Here is a 23,140-nt window from a genome sequence, read left to right on the forward strand (position 1 = left end):
ATACAAAGTCACTTATCTGGGGCATGATGGGATTGTACCACCCCACATCAAAAAGGGTGGGAAAGGCTTAGACCTAAAACCAAGCCCCAGGCTACAGGGATCCTGCCTGCCCACAGCCCGCCCCCATCACACATTAATATCACCTGGGCGACAGCTTCCATGTGGGCAGAGCCATCTTTAACAAAGTGAGCATAATATATTTTATCTACCCAATATATGTGTGCACTGTTAAAGAGAAAACCACAGACCTAAAATGGCATCACTTGTGCTAAAGCCCATTATACTAAACCTTGATTTCATACCTGAGCTAATTGCTGTTTCAACCTTTTCTAGACATATAATCTTAATCAACTAGTCTGGAATTTTCTGGTCACACACCAGTAAAGTAATCTGTCAATCTTGGGACTTCACCATCCCCCATAGAAAGAAGAAGTCTACATGATAAAAACCCTTGATGTTCCCTTTCTTGGAAAAGAAGATACCCTGATCTAAAAATAATCCTTTCTTTTCTTTTGTTAATAGCTTCCTTGCCCCACCCTTCTTCCTATAAAAACCTTCCATTTTGCACAGAGCCCTTCTAGTTGCTTGATGGAATGCCATGTGATTCATCAATTGCTTAATAAAGCCAATTAGACCTTTGAATTTACTCAGTTGAATTAACAGTATGTGCATGTGTGATATTATATATCATCTATGACATAGTAGCTATTTAATTGAATAAAAGGTGGTGGTGGAGTTTATTTATTAAATTGAATCTATCAAAAACCCATAGAGCCTTGGGTTTGAAATAAGGTCACTTGATTGGCTTACAGGCTTAGGGGAGGTAAGCAGATTTAGTAGAATAAAGACATAAATACTAGCTAGGTAGGCAAGGTGACAGATGTAGCCCTTAACTATAGAGAAGTTTGACAGCAAAAGGAAGGAGAGCCCTGATGATACCTTCAATAGCCTGAATTATTATTATTTTCTATAGACACATTCCCACTTAGAAAAATATCTGTATAACCTTCCTTAGCTTTTAATCAAGGGTGAGCAGAATCAAAAGCTATGAGGAAGTTCTGTGCCTTGCTTATTAACATTGTTATTGATGTTGCTAAAAATTGCTCAGAGGCAATATGGCATCAGAGTTTGTGCACAGATGAAGTCTAACTGTCTAGTTCCAAATCCAGACTCTCACCCTTTTTAGTTGTGTAACCGTGGTCAAGTTCCCTAGAAGCACTTACCTCAGTTTCTCCATATGTAAAATATGAATAATAAGACTAGCTACTTAATACGGTTCTTATGAGAATTAAATGCCTAAATATGTAAGGAGGTAAGGATGATACCTGGATATATTAGCTGCCTTATAATTGTTGCTGAGTATTCTATTTATTATCCAGGCCCCTTGCATCACCAACCATCCATATTATAAAATCCATATAGAATTCTATGGAAGACTAAAGTTCACCTTTGTGAAGATTTGATAGATTTTTTGTTAGAGAGCAAAGGTATAGAGTCTATCTCCTCTTTGGCTTCTATGAATCTTAGTGCTATAAGTTTTGGCTCAAATTCAGTAACTCTGAGTCAAGCTCATGTCAAAATTCTTCTTACCACCAATTTTATTAGGTTTCTGGTGACTTTTTACCTCATTTTACTGAAACTGATGTGTGTATCTTCTGTGGCAGTTGGTAAATGAATACAATTGTTTTTTCTCCTGTTTCAGATTTAGTCATTTCTAAATTATATATGTTGTTCAAATAAGTTTGTAAATATATATGTTGTTCAAATAAGTTTGTAAATAAGATATATAGATTTGCTCACTTATAGTTTGCATTGGGTGTGGGGGACAGGCTGTAAGCAGGCAGGGTTATTATACCCTAAGGCTTAGTTTTAAGACTAAACCTTTCCCACCCTAAGTGACTTTGTATCAGAGACTTCCTTGTTTGTATATTGGCAGACCGGGAGCTTGCTTTCTCTCAGTTCCTGAGATTAGCATTAGAGGAGAGAGCAGAGAAAGGCCATATGGAGGAGAAGAGAAGCAGCCAAGATGGCAGAGTGCTGAAGGAAAAGCCAGTTTGTGCAGAGTTTGTGCAGAGAGAAGGAGATAGGGAAGAGAGATGAATAAGGCTGGTGAGGTTGAAACCTTTGATTCTAGGAAACTCGGATAAGTCAGTGGCTTTGGGAGCCCTGAATGGAAAGGGAAGTGTTTTCCCACTGTGTGTATTTCTTGCCCACCGGGTGCAAGCTAGGATAAAGATGATAGCCCACCAGTTCTTGGCTCCATTGTTTCATTTTTTTTTTTTTTTTTTTTTTTTTTTTTTTTTTTACTTTTCCGAAGCTGGAAACGGGGAGGCAGTCAGACAGAGTCCCTCATGCGCCCGACTGGGATCCACCCGGCACGCCCACCAGGGGGCGATGCTCTGCCCATCTGGGGCATTGCTCTGTCGCAACCAGAGCCACTCTAGCACCTGGGGCAGAGGCCAAGGAGCCATCCCTAGCACCCGGGCCATCTTTTTGCTCCAATGGAGCCTCAGCTGCAGGAGGGGAAGAGAGAGACAGAGAGGAAGGAGGGGGGGGGTGGAGAAGCAGATGGGCGCTTCTCCTGTGTGCCCTGGCCGGAAATCGAACCCGGGACTCCTGCACGCCAGGCCGACGCTGTACCACTGAGCCAACCAGCCAGGGCCTGGCTCCACTGTTTCATTACTGTCTGTCCGAAACAAATTAGAACCTACATGGGCCAGGCAGCTGTGATGGTGGCTGTGATGGTGGCTGTGGCTACTGGCTTTACAATATACTTTGAAGCTATGACATTGTAGCAATCAAAAACATACTTTTTATAGTGTGATGTTTTTAAAACATGGTCCCAAATCTCTTTGACTCTCTTACTATTGAGAGGTGGGGAATATGTTGTTTCCTCTTGATTCGGGGTGAGTTTATAACTGCTTCAACAGATAGAGGATGGCAGAAGTGATGCTCTGTGACTTCCAAGGCTGGGTCATAAAAAGACCATGCAGCTACTATCTTGTTTATTGGCGCACTGGTTGCTTAAAACTCTGAGCTATCCTATAAGAAGACTGACTGTTCTGAAGCCACCATGCTAGTAGGAAACCAAACAATATAGCAAGGTCATGTGTAGGTCTGCAGAATTCTAGTTCCTAACTATTGAATCAAACTGAGCTTTCAAGTCTTCATAACTGAGGTTTCATACATCATAGAGAAGAGAGGAGCCATCCCTGCTGTGTCTTATCTAGATTTTTGACCCACAGCACACATGCACATAGTAATTGTTTCAAGCTGCTCAAAATTGGGATGATTTGTTACACAGAAAAAGCAAGTAAAACAACTTTCTAACATGTATATATTATTACAAACAATTGAAAACATAGAGCCCTGGACAGTTGGCTCAGTGGTAGAGTGTCAGCCCAGCATGTGGATGTCTGGGGTTGATTCCCAGTCAGGGCACACAGGAGAAGTGACCATCTGCTTCTCCATCCCTCCCCATCCTCTCTCTCTCTCCCTCTCTCTCTCTCTCTCTTCCTCTCTGCAGCCATGGCTCAGTTGGTTCAAGTGCATCAGCTCTGACACTGAGGATGGCTCCATGGAGTCTCCAACTCAGGCACTAAAAGTAGCTCAGTTGTGAGCATGGCTCCAGATGGGCAGAGCATCAGCACCAGACAGGGGTTGCCGGGTGTATCCAGGTTGGGTGCATGTGGGAGTCTGTCTCTCTGTCTCCCCTCCTCTCACTTGGAAAAGAAGAATAAGTAGAAAATATATATATATACATACACCACAGTGTTCTTTTAATGAAAAAATGCAACACATATTTTGATTTCTGTCCCTTGACAAAAAAGTCATGTCCACTGAAGGAATGATTTTTATTCTGATCATGGGATAAAGAGACATGCAGCCATTTGTGACATACAAAGCGTCTGCTATGGCCAGAAAGTGAAATAAACCCCAAGGTACCTCAAGTGATAAAGAGATAAACAGAATTTGGTATACCCGCACAATGGAATACTATTTAGCAAAGAAAAGTAATGAAGTCCTGATATACTGTGCAACATGAATAGACCTTAAAAATATTATGCTAAGTAAAAGAAGCCAGACACTGAAGGCCACAGAGTATGATTCCATTTATATTAGACTTCCACAAAACGCAGATTCATAGAGACAGAACATTGACTAGTGGTTGCCAGAGGCTGGGAAGAGGAATGGGGCGTGACTATTAATGGGCATGAAGTATCTTTTTGGGAGACAAAAATATACTAAAATTAGATGGTGGTGATAGCTGCAAAGCTCTATAAATATACTAAAAACAATTGAATTATATATCTTAAAAGGGTAAATTTTATCTCCATAAAGCTATTATTAAAAAGTTCCCAGAATATCTTATTTTTGGGCAAACACATTTTTTCTCCTTGAAGTATTCTGAAAAACTTTACAGCTCTTTTTGTTGTGCCTTGTTGCTTGGGAAGCAGCTTGCTCTGGGTTTATTTGTTTTTGTTTTATTTTAGTGTTAGAATCCATCCTGCTTACATATCCTAAGTCTTTTTTTTTTTTTTTTTTTTTTTAATTTGAGGCTTGAAAACAAACAAACGGAGGCAGCACTTCCAAATCCCCAATGATTCAACAGGTTTTAACGTGCAGATGGTAAGCATTTGTTTCCTTCATTGTTTGTTACCAGGAAGAAGGATGTGAAATAGATCTGCTGGGTCAAAAATGTATGGTTCAAAAAGAATTCCTTCCTTTTCTCTTGGCCTTGCCTTGGTTTTTGAGATAACAATTTCTCTTAATTTTATGTCAATTTCATGTAAAATGTTCTGGTGTACTAATGACTTTATTTGGTAAATAAGATAATAAATTTGCCTCTATCAGATAGGATAGATGAAAGATAAAAAAGATGAGTATTGGAAATACTGTGTGTCACCACTTTCAAGAGCCATGATGAAAGTCTTTGAAATTTGCACTACAACGGATGAGAAAGCTCATCTAGAACATTCAGGAGTCAATGGCAAATCTGCTTACATAGTTCTTGAAATATTTATTTTTTTGGCACATTCTTCCTAATTATAGGAATGGCAAATACTGGTAGTGGCGTCCCAATATACATTCTGCCCCTCTTTAAACAAAATTCAAAATTTTGATTTTATTTAGATGTAGCCACATGTATAGGTAAAACAACCTCAGTTCTAGCCTCTCTGGAAACCAGCAGTGGCCTTGTGATATGTGAAAAACTGCTGGGGATGTTGGAAAAAGTTTTGTTTCCTTTCTTGCTTTTCTTCCTTCTTTCCTTCCTTCCTTTCTTCTATCCTTCTTCCCAACCTCCCTCCCTCCCTCTTTTCCTTCCTTCCTCTCTCCCTCTCTCTTTTTCTCCCTCCCTCTCTCCTTCCGTCAGGCAGATAAGATATATTTTGCTCACTCTGTTAAAGATGGCCACTGCCCACGTGGGGCAGCTGATTGCCTTCTTGCTTGGGAAGGGGCTTGGCTATGCTAATTTATGCTGAACAAGGGCTTTCGCACTGAAAAGTTTTAAAAGGAGGAGCTAGGAGGCCATTTTAGAAAGATTGCGTTGTTCCAGGGGGAGAGAGAGAGGAAATGTGGAGGAGAGGAGGCAGCCAAAATCGAGGCAAACAGGTGGGAGCCTTTGATTCTAGGAAAACTCGGATGAGTCAGTGGTTTTGGGAGCCCTGAATGGAAAGGGAAGTGTTTCCCGCTGCGTGTTTTTACTCACTTGCCGAGTGCGAGTGTAGAATAAAGGAAAATGGACCACCAGTTTTTGGCTCCTTAATTTCATTACCATCTGTCCAGATCAAATGCAAACCTGTAAGAGCTAGGTAGCTGTGATGGTGGCCGTGGCTACTAGCTTTACCCTTTCCTTTCCTCCTTCCTTTCCCTTCCCTTTCCTTTCCTTCTCTTCCCTTCCCTTCTTTTTCCTTCCCTTCCCTTCCTTTCCCTTTTTTCCCTTCCCTTCCCTTCCCTTCCCTTCCCTTCCCTTCCTTTTCCTTCCCTTCCCTGCCTTTCCTTTCCCTTCCCTTCCCTTCCCTTTCCTTCTTTTTCCTTCCCTTCCCTTCCTTTCCCTTTCTTTCCCTTCCCTTCCTTTTCCTTCCCTTTCCTGCCTTTCCTTTCCCTTCCCTTCCCTTTCCTTCTTTTTCCTTCCCTTCCCTTCCTTTCCCTTCCCTTCTCTTCCTTTTCCTTCCCTTCCCTTCCCTGCCTTTCCTTTCCCTTCCCTTCCCTTCCCTTCCCTTCCCTTTCCTTCTCTCCCCTCCCCTTCCCTTCCCTTCCCCTTCCTTTCTTCCTTCCTTCCTTCCTTTCTTCCTTCCTTCCTTCCTTCCTTCCTTCCTTCCTTCCTTCCTTCCTTTCTTCCCTTCCTTCCTTCCTTCCCTCCCTCCCTCCCTCCCTCCCTCCCTCCTTCCTTCCTTCCTTCCTTCCTTCCTTCCTTCCTTCCTTCCTTCCTTCCTTCCTTCCTTCCTTCTTCCCTCCCTTCTTCCCTTCCTTCCCCTTTCTCACCCATTTTATTAAGATATGCTGCCCCTTTCTTATTCTTGCTTCCTCAGGGAAACAGAATACATCACCCCAAAAGAAGCCTCTTTGGCATAAGGGTTATCTTAAGTAGATTATTTTTAAGAAAGAGCAGACATAGGTTTTTAAGAAAGAGCAGACACAGGAGAATCTCTTAACCTAAATAGAAATTATCCTTCTAAGAGAGACATTTACATTTATAAAGGAAATCTCCATTTGTAAGGAAGGGTATTTTCCTCTCAGTACCAGGAAGAGGAGGAAGATTAAATCTCTAGAAACTCTTATCAGTGGAGAAGGCAATTGACTTAAATCTACATAACTACCTGATGCTTTTTCACTCTGCTTTCCTTGATAACTTCCCATAATTGTCTCCCTTCCCCCATATCTTCTTTAAATCAGGGGTCCCCAAACTTTTTACATAGGGGGCCAGTTCACTGTCCCTCAGACCACTGGAGGGCCACCACATACAGTGCTCCTCTCACTGACCACCAATGAAAGAGGTGCCCCTTCTGGAAGTGCAGCAGGGGCCCGATAAATGGCCTCAGGGGGCTGCATGCGGCCCCCCCGTGGGCTGTAGTTTGGGGATGCCTGCTTTAGATGATATTTAAGGTGGTGGCTTGGGTCATTTAGGGAAGTTAATCAATTTTCCTGAGTCTCTCTTTTGTATACAGGAGATATACATGTTACTAAACTTCTGCTTTTTTCCTGTTAATATTTTTTTTTATTACAGGTATCTCGATCAAGAACCTAGAAGGGTAGAGGGAAAACTATTTTTCCTCTCCTATACTTCCTTACTCAGCTTCCTTCCCTGACATGCGGATGTGACGCTGGAAGTACTGACATCATCATTTTGCAACCAGGAATTGACATGCATGAGAAGGAGAGTAAGCACATTATGAGTGAAAGAGCAAAAAGGCATAAGGGGTTGGAATGTTAATGACATCATGTATGGCCTGGGGCTGCCATCGTTGTGGCCACTCAGGTTCTCATTGGATTCAGGCAGACAGTAAAGTAACAGTGGAGCCAAAAAATGGTGAGCCATTCCTTTATTAAAGTCTCTCACTGGTAGATGAGCAAACATAGAGGGAAGACTGCTTCCCTATCATTCAAAGCTCCCAAAGCCCTGACACATTCTCTGGTTTCACAACCAAGACATTATTCTCTGGTTACTCCTAAAATCAAAGGCCCCACCAGTCTTAGCAGAGCTCGCAAAGCCCCTCAGCTCGGGTTTCATATCTGCACAGACAGATATGTGAATTCCAAACTACCCTCTTGATGTTCCGCTTATCTGTCAGACCTCACCCTTACTGGACTATCGCCCCTGAAACAGAGGAATTCCAAGAAGCTGGTCAACCTGCCCCAAGAAAGAGTATTCCAGAAAGCATAAATCCTAAAACTGTAAAAGGAAACATACCAGAACCTTTGACTCAGTATCCCCTCAGGCTCTCCCAAACACTATATAATTCGCCCCTAGTCTGTAACTGGTGCTCTTCTCCCTGGAGAAGTGCCCGGCAGGATTCCTTTCTTCCTTTCAATAAAGCCTGTTACTCTGGTCTTTTCGACCATGAGCGTTAAGATTCACTAAAAGACCATGAGCGTTAAGATTCACTTCCTTAACAGTCACCTTGATGCATTTCCCAAAAATCTTGGAGCTGTTAGTGATGAGCAGACTACTGCTGGAGCATCAAACGAGATTGTCCTCAACAAGTACTCAAACGCAAGAACTACAAACACAAATTTTTGCCTGAATAGAATTTAAATAAGTTTTGCGCAAATTTTATGATTAAAATAAGTGTTTTAATATGTTCTTTTTTGAAATTGTAGACAAATTCTGATACAATCACATATTTTAGTGTATTAGTGTATTTACTGCATTACATAAATACACTAATGATTCCCAAGAAGACATTCTACTTCATTATGTTAAACTAAATGTTGAAAATTTTACAATGAGATGAAAACCTAAAATCTTGAATTACAAAAAAAATCCTGTAGCTTACAGAGAAAAACTAATGTCAGATTTGAGATCAGCACACTTGAATTAGGTAAGAACAAGTGTTTTTGTGGATGCAACAAAAATTTAGTTCCCCAGTGAATATTTTCATGCCTGCACAGCTTTTGAAAAGTAGGTGACAACCTGTTTATAATTATATGAACTTAGAACCTAGCTCCATTTTATATATAAATGCAATCTGTTTCTTTTTCTTTTAACATTTTAAATATATACAAAGTTTTCCAAGAGAACAATTATCATGCTTTGGGAGGCAATTTAGCCACCTCAAAATATGCCTTTTGGGGATACTGTTCATTTTAAGTTGGTTATTTTCAAGAAACAAAAGACTTGAGAAAAACTGTATCCCTCCCCCAATGGCCTAAAAGACTTTAGATAGAGAAAGGGAGCTACAATCATAGATAAATATAGTTTAATATGAACCACTGTGTAATAGAGAGGAACCTGTCAAGAATCACTTGATCAAAGTCCTCTCTGTGTCCCATTGTTAAAGATGACCCAGCAGGCCCTGGCCGGTTGCCTCAGCGGTAGAGCGTCGGCCTGGCGTGCAGGGGACCCGGGTTCGATTCCCGGCCAAGGCACATAGGAGAAGCGCCCATCTGCTTCTCCACCCCCCCTCCTTCCTCTCTGTCTCTCTCCTCCCCTCCCGCAGCCAAGGCTCCATTGGAGCAAAGATGGCCCGGGCGCTGGGGATGGCTCCTTGGCCTCTGCCCCAGGCCCCAGGCACTAGAGTGGCTCTGGTCGTGACAGAGCAACGCCCCAGAGGGGCAGAGCATCGCCCCCTGGTGGGCAGAGTGTCGCCCCTGGTGGGCGTGCCGGGTGGATCCCGGTCGGGCGCATGCAGGAGTCTGTCTGACTGTCTCTCCCCGTTTCCAGCTTCAGAAAAATACAACAACAACAAAAAAATGTAAAATAAATAAATAAATAAATAAATAAATAAATAAATAAATAATGACCCAGCAAACATCTGTTTACCAAACATCTGCTTTTCCATCTCCATGTAAATTGCCTTCCTTCCCTTTGAAGTCCCAGATTACACTGTCCCAACCCGACCTTCTTCTTAGTTCAAGATGGCATATAAACTTCCACTATCGGATCTGTCCTGGGATTCCGTATTCTTAGGGAGCTCCCTTAGGTACATATGTATCAAATACAGTCATTTTCTCCTGTTACTCTGTCTCAGGTTAATGTATTAGTCCAGTAACAAGAACTTATAACAGTAAGAGGAAAATTATTTTTCCTTCACCAAAATGCAAATAAAGTAAAAAAAGTACCTCTTTTTTCTCCAGAACTTAACCCAAAGTTGTTAATCACATAGAAAAATACCATTACTAATAGCAATTCTATGGACAGCATTTAATTTTTAATATCACATATCTGCATTATTCAGCACTTAGAGTTGTCCATTCCTGGTATTTCCAGGCACAGGTACTGTATCCATAGCAATCTCTAGCTTGCTTCTTTTTATATTAGATAATGAGTTATTGATGATGATTATATATATTATTTTATAATTAATAATTGTACTTTAAGTCATTCTTTGCTATTTTGAAATTATATATAGGTAAGTTACATTATTAGAAAAAGTTTCTTTGAGGACAGCAATGAAAGTATTATAAAATATGTTTTATAAAGAAACATGTTCAATCTTACAGGGTTGAAACCTATACAAGACATAGGGAGAGAGTTTTTGAAAGGGATGACATATACATGCTCAGAGACTGAGCTGGTAGGTCCAAGTGATGGAAAGATGGTTTTTATATTTAAATGTTCCTATCTTTTTAGGTTTCTGTTCTGGGATTTTGGCCAACTTGGTTCTAAAGAAGATAAATCAGCCTGACCAGGCGGTGGCACAGTGGATAGAACGTCAGACTGGGATGTGGAGGACCCAGGTTTAAGACCTCGAGGTCACCAGCTTTAGCGCGGGCTCATCTGGTTTAAGCAAAGCTCACCAGCTTGAGTGCTAGGTTGCTGGCTTGAGCAAGGGGGTCACTCAGTCTGCTGAAGGCCCGCAGTCAAGGCACATATGAGAAAGCAATCAAAGAACAACTAAGGTGTCACAACAAAAAACTGATGATTGATGCTTCCCATCTCTCTGTGTTCCTGTCTGTCTGTCCCTATTTATCCCTCTCTCTGACTCTCTCTCTGTCTCTGTAAGAAAAAAAGGAAGATAGACCAGCTATAGCTTAGCACCAGACCAGACCACTGTAGGGCTTTCCTTCATAATTAGAAATAAAATGCAAGACTGACTCCAACCAGGGTAATTTGGAAATAGATAAAAATAAAAGTATGTGCATAGTAGTGTGGGGAGAGATTGGAGGAGAGGTTATCAATGGGACATATCAGCTGATTAGTTCTTGATTTCACTAAGCAAAATAATAAGTAAGTATCTAGCTGTTTTATCAGCTTGCATTTTTGCAAGTTAAGTATGAAAAGCCAAGTGAAAAATGCATACTAATCACAGCTGGTGAAAATACAGAAAAACTTTTTTCTAATCCTTAAAATGTAAAGTAAAACTAGAGAGAAAATACTGGGCAAAAAAGAAACTTTGTCCAAGAGTATGGAAATATTGACAAAACTATTACCAGTCATAGTTGACCTTTATAGGGTAAAACCTGGACAAACAGGACAAACTCTTTTAAAAGAAAAGTCTTCAAAGAGTCAAATCCCATGATGTTCACAGATCGGGCAGGCTGCTATAGGGCAGGAAGAGTCTATTATACGAGAAAAACTGCAGGAACACAGGTATCTTTGAAGAACTTTGGGGGCAGCATTGGTCCTATAGCGCCAGTTTTCTCTGCTAAAAGGCAGGAACACATGTGCCCCACCCCCGCCCCACTCTACAGTTGCCTCGTTTAGCAACTTCCTCGAAGAGAAATGCCTAATCTTCTCAATAGTTTGTAAAATGTTTCCCATTTGTATTTCTGCCTTTACCTTAGGAAATTCCAAGTGAATGAGGAGAAACTCATGTTATCTCCATAAGATGGCAAACTCTTTGTGTGGCATTAGAGACAATTTTATTTGCTTTGCTTGAAAAATTTCCAACTCTTGACACCCTAGTGCTTTCCACTGATAGTTTGTATATACACAAGCCATAAAGAACTTACTGTAACTATGGGCAAGAGAGCCAGTGTTTTGGACACTGTCTCATGGAGAGAAGTCTTACTAAGAGTCTTATTAGAAGTACTGCTGGACTACTCACTCAGAACAAGACTCCCACAGATGCACTACTTTGGCATATGTATTAACTTGAGCTGAAAGGAATTGAGCCCCTGGAAGCTCAAGAGAAATTTCAAGTCTCCCTTAAAATATTTAAATTGGGGGCCTTGCCCATAATAATAGTTATTACCAGAAATAACTTTTTATGTTCTATTCATAGGACAGGGAAAACTTCATTACTAAACATCTGTATCATCCTGAGAATGACCTTATTCCCCTTCGAAGCCATTAAGTGACTTACTTTATCCTTAGCCCAGAATATCATAAATACCTCATTTTACCTTTCCGTCTCTCAGCAGCTCATGTATGTAGGGTTCCCATACATACATATGTAATTAAATTTGGTCATTTTTCTCTTGTTAATTTAATCTGTCTTTTGTAGATTTAATTATTAGATTAGCTGAAATAAAGTAAGAGAGTAAGGTTTCCTCCTCTTCTCCATACTACATTAAAAAATTATTTTTTATAGGCAGAAATTTTAGAGTAAAGAAATACAACTGAGCTAAACAAAGCATTTATAATTTACATATTTTAGTCACTCGGGAGAGTAGCTAAAGTTTAATTTATCCATGTTCCTGAAACCTAGTTTGTTTAACATGACCCAGTAGTACTACCAAAGCATTTTCCACACTAGGTAATAAAAACTTAGTCTGATTTCCTAGTCATTTATATATAAAACATTTTTATTTTTTGGTTCATGGTAATCAACTTGGTACTTATACTCTTTCTCTTTCATACAAAATTCCAAGTCCTGGCTGGCAGCTCAGTGGATAGACTGTCAGCCTAGCTCAGGGGTCCCCAAACTGTGGCCCCGCGGGCCACATGCAGTCCCCTGAGGCTATTTATCCGGCCCCCACCACACTTCCGGAAGGGGCACCTCTTTCATTGGTGGTCAGTGAGAGGAGCACATTGACCATCTCATTAGCCAAAAGCAGGCCCATAGTTCCCATTGAAATACTGGCCAGTTTGTTGATTTAAATTTACTTGTTCTTTATTTTAAATATTGTATTTCTTCCTGTTTTGTTTTTTTACTTTAAAATATGTGCAGCGTGCATAGGGATTTGTTCGTAGTTTTTTTATAGTCCGGCCCTCCAATGGTCTGAGGGACAGTGAACTGCCCCCCTGTGTAAAAAGTTTGGGGACCCCTGGCCTAGCTTATAGATGTCCTGGGTTCGATCCCTGGTCAGGGCACACATGAGAAACCACCATCTGCTCTTTCCCCTCCCTCTCCCCCTTATCTCCCTCTTCCCCTCTTGCATCGATTGGTCCAAGTATTGGCCCTGAACACTTAGGATAGCTTGGTGAATTTGAGCGTCCACTCCAGTCAAGGGTTGCTGGGTGGATCCCAGTCAGGGCACATGTAGGAATCTGTCTCTCTATCTCACCTCCTCTCACTTGGAAAAGAAAAAAAAAATCACATTGAAATGATAGAAAGCATTCAGATGTGTTAAAAGAATAAAATAATCAGCCTGGTAAACAAGAATGAGAGTGAACAGAAGACCAGGATATTTGTGGAAATACTGAAAGAAATAGGATCTGTTTGGTAAAGAAAACAGGAGAGAGTGCACAACTACAAACACTGGGAATAATTCAAAGGTGCATAGAAGTCTCACACCTTTAGCTGACAAACATGTACTTCGATTGTGCTGGGGGCTGTGCAGGGAGCACTGGACGCTCAGAGGATGTACAATGGGAGAAGCGAGCTCATATAGGAGCTGGGGATTGGTTGAGGTTTTTGAGAAAGCTCCCTGAGGAAGAAACATTAATCTTTAACCTGAAGGATGAAAAGGAGAGTGAGAATGCAGTGTCTTAAAAGATCAGTAGTGCTGGAATTTAGAGAGCGATGGGGAAAGGGGTAGAAAATCAAACAGGAAAGTAGTGCATGCCAAGTATTTAAAAATTAACTTTATAGCAATGGACAACTATTCAAAAGTTATAAGCAATAGGCCAATAAATCTTGCAAAAACATTTATTCTTTTTGCTATATTAAAGATGGAGCGCAGGGCCTGAAAGGTGGATGTATAAAGTACAAAAGGATAGAGAAATGAACATGTTATGTACAAATGAATATCATTGGAACTCATATAAAATAGCTTCTTCCCTTTAGTTATCTTCACTTTTTTTTTTTTGTATTTTTCCAAAGTTGGAAGCGGGGAGGCAGTCAAACAGACTCCCACATGTGCCCGACTTGGATCCACCTGGCATGCTCACCAGGGGGCAATGCTCTGCCCATCTGGGCCATTGCTCCGTTGCAGCAGGAGCCATTCTAGCACCTGAGACAAAGGCTATTGAGCCATCCTCAGTGCCTGGGCCAACTTTGCTCCACTGGAGCCTTGGCTGTGAAAGTGGAAGAGAGAGACAGAGAGAAAGGAAAGGGGGAAGGGTAGAGAAGCAGATGGGCACTTCTCCTGTGTGCCCTGGCCAGGAATCAAACCTAGGACTTCCACATGCCAGGCTGACGCTCTACCGCTGAGCCAACAGGCCAGGGCCTATCTTTTCTTTTCCATCCTAATCATCATCTAGTTTAATCTCTACCACTGGGATTACTGAAGTAGCTTCTAAACTGATTTCCTTAATCCTCATCTCCAGCCCACTTGAATGTCATCCGTCAGAGTACAAGCAAACATTTTTCCTAACCATTATTTTTCCACCTCATTTCTGTACTTAAAAATTGATTATGTCTTCATATTACTTATAGATGGGGTTGGAAGAGGATTAATAACAAATCTATTTTTCCCACCCAAGTTTATAATCAAGTAAGTCACAGACATGAATCACACAGATACAGATGAAAATATTTCTTTTATTAAAAAAGATCAAGCTGGTATTAGTGACCTTGGCTCAAACCTTCTGGCTATGTATGCTTGGTAATTTGCTTAGTGACATTCATGAGTAGCATTAAATAGCAGCAGAGCTTTTTGTGTCGAACACCCTTAAATAATTTTCATCATGGAGAGACAGAGACCCGAAGTAAAAGGTTCTAAGCCACACATGCTCAATTCCTCCTCCAAACTCACAAGCAGATAGTTTAATCCTGCTTTAATAGGAGTACACGCAGGGATACTCCACAAGGCAGTAGTATTACACCTGTATAGTTCCTTTCAAAATTAGATATTTGCAGCATGGGGCAAGAAAGGTCCATATATATAATTGGACACATACTAAAATATCATGTCTAATTTTCTTTTTTTTTTTTTTAAGTGAGAGAAACAGAGAGAGGGACAGTGACAGACAGACAGGAAGGGAGAGAGATGAGAAGCATCAAATCATAGTTGCGGCACCTTAGTTGTTCATCCATTGCTTTCTCATATGTGCCTTGACCAGGGGGATCCAGCTGACCCAGTAATCTCTTGCTCAAGCCACCGACCTTGGGCTTCAAGTCAGTGACTTTTGGGCTCAAACCAGTGACCATGGTGTCAGTCTATGATCCCACGCGCAAGCCGGTGATGCCATGTTCAAGCCAGTGACACCCTTTTCAAGCTGTGGAGCCCGTGTTCAAGCTGGTGACCCCAGGGTTTCAAACCTGGGTCCTCAGTGTCCAGGCCAATGCTCTATCCACTGCACCACTGCCTGGTCGGGATCATGTCTAATTTTCAACATACTTTATAGTTGGCTAATTGAAACTTGCATTTCTCAGCATAAGCCCCTATCTCTGTCGTTTTTCTTATACTGTCTATATTATTTGCCTCTCATCCTTTAACTCCAGTATTAAAGTTGACTGATGACTGATGATTCTCCAGTCTTTTCTCAAGTCAAGGTTAGCATTATTATCTGAACACGTTTAGAGAAATTGTATCTTATGTAGTTCATAGTCTTAGCTATCCTAACTACATAGCACGATTATTGTCTCTAAATGAGGTGTAGGTATTCTGAAATATCTTCTCTCTAATACTGTTTAGCTCAAGAGTATTGTACTAGAAATCTATATTGACAACAACCTTATTAATATTAATTCTCCCAAGATTTACAGCAAGGATAGTACAAAAGTTCAGCTATCATTTACATGACATTTTTGAAACGTTTTATAAATAAAACAAATACAGGGAGTCCCTTGGTTATGAATGAGATAGGTTCTGTAGGTTTGTTCTGTTGAATTTGTATGTAAGTTGGAACAGTGAATGCAACTTAGACAGATGTTTGTTCTTTTTTTTTTCTCCTGAGAGAGAGAGACAGAAAGGGAGAGAGATGAGAAGTGTCAATGTGCATCGTTTTAGTTGTTAACTGTTTCTCATGCATGCCTTGACGGGGTGAGGGGTGGGGTGGTGGGGGTAGAGGGGCTGGGGCTCAAGCTCAGCCAGTGACCTCTTGCACAAACCAGTGACCTTGGGATCATGTCGATGATCCTATGTTCAAGCCAGCAACCCACACTCAAGCTGGCGAGTCTGTGGTCAAACCTGCATTCTCAGGGTTTCAAACCTGGGTCCTCACCATCCCAGGTTGAGGGTCTATCCACTGTTCCACCACCAATCAGGCTGACAGATGTTTGTCTTCACATAGTATTTATTTTGACTGTTCTGTGCACATAAATACTGAAACATTTTCAAACCTTCAGAGTCTATCACATTTATAACCCAGGGACTACCTCTAAAATGGATTATTTATATTCTTACGCATAAAATATGTTTCAAAGTACCTTATTATTCACTAAGAACTTAAAATGTTATAGTAACCTATAAAATTAATGTCTCAATGATTCTAAACATAACAGTTGGAAATAATGCATAAATATAGTAGTGTGAATATATGTGTATACATGTGTGTGACTAGAGATAAGCAACAAACAACAACAACAAAAACACACAAAAATATACCCCACAAAAATGCAGACAAGGAATCATTTAATAAGCTTTGAGATATTCTTACGTACCAAATATGACAACTCTAGTAAATTTAGTCGACCATTGGTGAACCCAAAGCAGTTAACAAGGATAAAAATTATGTACATGTCATGAAGAAAAAGTAGACTGTTCTGTTGATTATTCTTTAATTAAAAGTATTCATGGTAAGGTAGAAATTTTATTCCCTCTCACAGGAAAGATAAACTGTCTATTTTTCTATAACAGGTATCATCTAGACACTTATGCAATAAGCATCAACTACCACTAATAGCAGTTGATTTTATAATTAAAGTAGCTAACTGACGTGAAAGTCACTTTTTAGAGGTACTTGAATATAAATGTATACCCCCCCATCCCATTAAAATATCTCATGGAACATAGCATAGGTGGGCCTTTGCTTACCCAGTCCCAAATGAGTGGCAGCACGGACGGATCAACCAACCTCACGTTGTGAATGATGCATTGAAGAAGCTCAGTAAATATTTGGTAAATTAAACAATTTCATTATATCTGCATATCAAAAGCTTTAAAATGTATAGCAGTAATAAAATCACCGGGAATATTTACAACATGCACAGTTTTATAAAAGAATATTTTCTCAAGAAAAAGTCAATTTGGGTACTTCTGTTAGGATAGATGGCTTAGATCCATTTATTCCTTTTACTCCCCATTAACATAATAAGTGCTTGTAATAATGCGAGAAGCAACCAAAACTAACTCTGTAAGATGATAAAAAGAAGGCAATAGAGGTCTGGAGTGTGGAAGTCCAGGGTTCTATTCTCCTGGTCAGGGCACACAGGAGAAGTGACCATCTGCTTCTCCACCCCTCTGCTTCCTCTCTCTCCCCTCCCACAGCCATGGCTTGAATGGTTCCAGCAAGTTGGCCCTGGGTGTTGAGGATGGTTCCATGGTCTCATCTCAGGTGCTGAAATAGTTCAGTTGCTTAGCAACAGAGCAGTGGCCCCACATGGGCAGAGTATTACCCCCTAATGGGTTTGCCGGGTGGATCCTGGTCAGGGAGGATGCAAGAGTCTTATCTCTCAGCCTCCCTACCTCTCACTTAATTAAAAAAAACAAAAAGAAGAAGACAGCAATAGATGTTTGGGATGTTTGGACTGAAGCAGCAGCTGGGTGACTTACATTCCCTTGTCCAACGGAAGAAGGGGACCCAGACTCAGCATCACAACCCCCAACTGGCATTTAAGGCTGTGCAGATAGGCTCATTTCTCCCCCAGATCCAACAGGTGTTGCTGAGACACCATCAGACATTTACTAAGTTATTTAAATAGACATTATGAATTATAGGCATGAGTTGATCTTCAAAGCAACTTTTCTGTCTTAGGCTCTTTTTCTTTTTTAAACTGAAAGTACTGCCCTGGCCAGTTGGTTCAGCGGTAGAGCGTCGGCCTGGCGTGCAGGAGTCCCAGGTTCGATTCCTGACCACGGCACACAGGAGAAGCGCCCATCTGCTTCTCCACCCCTCCCCCTCTCCTTCCTCTCTGTCTCTCTCTTCTCCTCCCACAGCCAAGGCTCCATTGGAGCAAAGATGGCCCGGGCGCTGGGGATGGCTCTGTGGCCTCTGCCTCAGGTGCTGGAATGGCTCTGGATACAACATAGCGACGCCCCAGAGGGGCAGAACATCGCCCCCTGGTGGGCATGATGGGTGGATCCCAGTCGGGCGCATGTGGGGAGTCTGTCTGACTGCCTCCCTGTTTCCAGCTTCGGAAAAATTAAAAAAAAAAAAAAAAAACCACACACACACACACACAAAAAAAACTAGAAGTACTCCTTTCTTGCAAGATAAAAGAAATTCAAGTTATTAAAAAAGATGGTCCCAAGCTATAATTAATACAAATAGTTCATTACAATACCCACCTAAAATCAGAAATCTTGTTCTTAAGGGAGAAGGGATAAAAACCAAAAAAAGTGGGTGACAATTAATTGCTAGAGGCATATGAGTAGTGTAATTGTGAGCAAATTATTTAACTTCTGTGTTTTAATTTTCCTATGTATAAAAATTGAGGTAATAATAGTATCCACTACTTAGGGTGGTTATGTGCTGAAATATATGAAGCCCTTAGTTCAGTGTCAGGCATATGATAAGCACTTCAATAAATATTAACTATTATTATTGCTCAGAGGATATAAATCATTTTTATTAGAACTGAGATGAATAAAGGAGGTAGCACTGGAAAACTACTTTAATATTAGGGGCTGCATCTACTGGGAACCTTTTAAGTACTGCTTATATCACCCTTGTTGCTGGAATTTATGGAGTGTACAGCTTCTATAATTAACACCATGGCTAAAGAAATATCTTTCTTCCCTTTACTAGCTTTTTAATAGCATAGCTTCAGGTCTTCCCCCACAAACATTAGAACCGTCGCTTAATTTTCAAACGCCCAATATTTAATTGAAAGACGTGTGTCTTCAATGAGGAGACATAGGAGCCTCCCCAGCAGATGGAGAGAGGTACGTCTTTGTGAAGACTCCGATGGACAAGAACATCAACCTCCAGGTGGAGCCCAGTGAGATCACTGAGAATATCAATGGTAAAATCTTAGACAAGGAGGGCATCTCCTGACCAGCAGCATCTGAATTTCGCAGGCAAACAGCTGGAGGATGGCCGCACTCCCTCAGACTACAGTACTCAGAAAGAATCCACGCTGAACCTGGTACTTCCTCTGTGGGGTGGCACCGCGAAGCTCTCCCTCCACCAGCTTGCCCGGAAGTACAACTGTGACAAGATGATCTACCGCAAGTGTTACACCAGGGGTCCCCAAACTACGGCCCACGGGCTACATGCGGCCCCCCGGAGGCCATTTATCCGGCCTCCACCGCACTTCCGGAAGGGGCACCTCTTTCATCGGTGGTCAGTGAGAGGAGCATAGTTCCCATTGAAATATTGGTCAGTTTGTTGATTTAAATTTACTTGTTCTTTATTTTAAATGTTATATTTGTTCCCGTTTTGTTTTTTTACTTTAAAATAAGATATGTGCAGTGTGTATAGGGATTTGTTCATAGTTTTTTTTTTATAGTCCAGCCCTCCAATGGTCTGAGGGACAGTGAACTGGCCCCCTGTGTAAAAAGTTTGGGGACCCCTGTGTTACACCCTCTGCACCCACACTGCAGTGCTGTCAACGTCCCTTAAGAAGGACAGCCATACCAGCAAGCTGCACCCAAAGGAGAACGTCAAATGACCCCCTCCACCACCTCCTCCACTGCAGGGAGCCCCCCTGCCTGAACCCTGTGGCCCTGGAGCCTCAATAAAATTTCCCTTTCATTTACTGGAAAAATAAATTAAAAAAAAAAAAAAAGAAAGATGTGTAATATGATTAAAAAGGTACCCATAGGGCAACTAATTCTGAAAACTAGTGATAAGTGACTAAAGGAAGTGTACTTAATTTCACTTTCATGCTTTCGCACTTCCTATCTTATGTTGATAAAGAAATCCTAAGCTTGATATTTATGTAAAAAGATATCTTTACAATGTACACGTGGCTATGTAAAATACCTGTATATAGGCCCATAGGCTTTTCTATGCATTGTTAAAAAGAAACAACAGGGTCAAAATGGAGCCACTTGTGCTAAGCCCCACTTCAGCGAACCAAGACTTGAGTACTAACTTAATTGCACTGTCAACCTCTCCTCAGGAATGTAACCCTTCAGCAGGCAGCCTGGAGTTACCTGGTCAGCACTAGTGAGGTAGCCTGTCCCATAGGCCCCATCCATTCCCCTTAGGAGGGCAACCCTGTCGGAAACAATGTGTTCCTTGCTAACAATTTCTTTCTTCTGCCCCCTTTTCATCTATAAACGTCTTCCGTTTTCTGTAGCTCCTGGAACTCATTTCTATTTGCTAGATGAAAGCTGCCTGTCTCATGAATCATTGAATAAAGCTGATTGGATCTTTAAATTTACTCAGTTGGATTTTTTAACAGTACATACATAGGCACAGCTAATACAAAAATATAAATATTTTAATTTGTATAATTTTAGGCCCTTACCTAATGTGACCTGCATATATACTATTCCTTTTTTTTTTTTTTTTTTTGTATTTTTCTGAAGCTGGAAATGGGGAGAGACAATCAGACAGACTCCCGCATGCGCCAGACCGGGATCCACCCAGCACGCCCACCAGGGGGCGATGCTCTGCCCACCAGGGGACGATGCTCTGCCCCTCCGGGGTGTCGCTCTGTTGCGACCAGAGCCACTCTAGCGCCTGGGGCAGAGTCCAAGGAGCCATCCCCAGCACCCGGGCCATCTTTGCTCCAATGGAGCCTCGGCTGCGGGAGGGGAAGAGAGAGACAGAGAGAAAGGAGAGGGGGAGGGGTGGAGAAGCAGATGGGCGCTTCTCCTGTGTGCCCTGGCCGGAAATCAAACCCGGGACTTCTGCACGCCAGGCCGACGCTCTACCACTGAGCCAACCGGCCAGGGCCATATATACTATTCTGATGCTTTCTCTTCCCCCCCTCAGAAAATAAGACAGCATTTCCTAATATTTTAGATATGTGTTTTATTATTTACAATATACTCTGAAACCCATCAAATTTTAATTATAAGTGCAAATGATTAAAAGTACTAATTGCTACAATTAATAGTTTGGGATAGTTTATTTTATTGCCATAAATGATCCCATTCTTTCCTGCATGCCTACCATAGCACATGAGTCCATTTGTAAATAAAAACCCTATTTAGAATTCAAAGTTTATTCCGGTAGAACCCTAACAAATTTCTAACATCTTTGAAAAAATGTCAGGAAAATCCACAATTTCTATTACGCGCTTCTGATTTAAGCTGAGGAATAGAAATATAAAGATCCTAGCACAGCCAGTTACTGTAGGAAAACCAGAGGCAGTCACAGTCGTGGGACTGCCAACACCATAGCTGTGAACGTGCCAAGCAGGCAGATGGCCAAGCAGGAAATATAGCTCCTTCCAATTGATTGTTAAAACCTACAGAGGTCAAATGCTTCATGTGTGGGCCTGGTTACAGAACTGCCTTTTCCCTACAAGGCATTATTTGTTTGTTTTTCATTACTGAGGTTGGTAGAAATAAAGAAAAAAATAGTGTGATATGTAAGGATAAAAATATGCCCAAAGAACATCAACCTTTTCTTTAGCAAGTAATAGAAAAAGAAACTCTAGCCTGACCAGGCGGTGCCACAGTGGATAGAAAATCAGTCTGGGAGGCTGAGGACCGAGCTTTGAAAGCCCGAGGTTGCTGGCTTGAGCGTAGGCTCCCCCAGCTTGAGTGAGGGGTCACTGGCTTGAACATGGGATCATAGATGTGACCCCCTGGTCGCTGGCTTGAGTCCAATGGTCACTGGCTTGACTGGAGCCCCCTAGTCAAGGAACATATGAGAAAGCGTTCAAGGAACAACTAAAGTGTTGCAACAAATTGATGCTTCTCCTCTCTCTCCCTTCCTGCCTGAGAGAGAGAGAAAGAAAGAAAAACAGGGGGAGAAATATAATAGTCTTCTAGATTTTTTTTCAGTTTTCAGCTAATGTCTATTATCAGAATTGAAACAAACAAGTAAAAACCTGTGATCAGTCTCAGTGAACCATATTTCAAAAAGAAAAGAATAGTAACCAGTTGTTCACACAGCTGAATGATCGGGTTTTCAATTAAAAAAATAATGTCTTCTCTGTCAGTTCAGGGAACTCAAAGTTTCTGCACATTTCTTACAAAGTGTGTTTGTCTCTTTCAGTTTCAGTGAACTGGTTGAAAAGATACAAGAAATAGGAAGGCATTTCATTGCAACCCCTCCTTCTCTCTGTAAAGATTATTAGGTAGATGTTTCTGAAATGTCTAGTACTCCTGTCAAAAACGAGCAGCAGAGCATAGATCTAGGAACAGGATATGCAAAGCTGCTTCTGATGTCTTTCTATTAGTTAGAAATGCATGACAATTTCAGGTCAACGATCATTCTGTGTCCAAAAAGGACAGAACCTAAGGCTCAAGATCATTTTTTTCAAGTTTTGCTCCACTTGAATTACACAGGCAAAGCCAATGATATAAACGAGACCTCATATGACCTGATGTCCACACGCCTAATCTAAGCAGAACCTTGACATCAATGGTACAGTCAAATGAATCACAACGTCCCTCCAATGCCCATGTCAATGTCAGACTGAGTATAAGCTCCCCGCTTGGCATTCCCACTTGAGTGCTTTGCAGTCCTGGCATGTCACCTAACTGGCGGGTGCTTCCTAATAAGCCCTGTACCAGTGCTGATTGATGTGTGAGTGTGCAAACATTACTGGCATTCTCGAGCCAGATGGCCCAGACACCAAGCATAGCAGCCAAACACAGGCCGATTCAGCACACTGGTAGTGAATCACATTGTGGGTGATTTCTCCCCACACGAAAGTATGCATAGTCCTATTTACTTGGGTTCATTCCATATCAACCCACAAAAATGTCTCCCTCCATCATTTCAGTACCACATTCTAATTAAAGGAGAAAATTCTTTTCTCCTTTTCATTTAGCATGAAACGAAGGCCTTTACAATCAACCCGATTCTATTCTATTTGTGAATGTTGTCATGTGCTCTCTAAGGTCATGGATGAACAAA

Source organism: Saccopteryx leptura, chromosome X (assembly GCF_036850995.1).
Source record: "Saccopteryx leptura isolate mSacLep1 chromosome X, mSacLep1_pri_phased_curated, whole genome shotgun sequence".
Taxonomy (NCBI): Eukaryota; Metazoa; Chordata; class Mammalia; order Chiroptera; family Emballonuridae; genus Saccopteryx; species Saccopteryx leptura.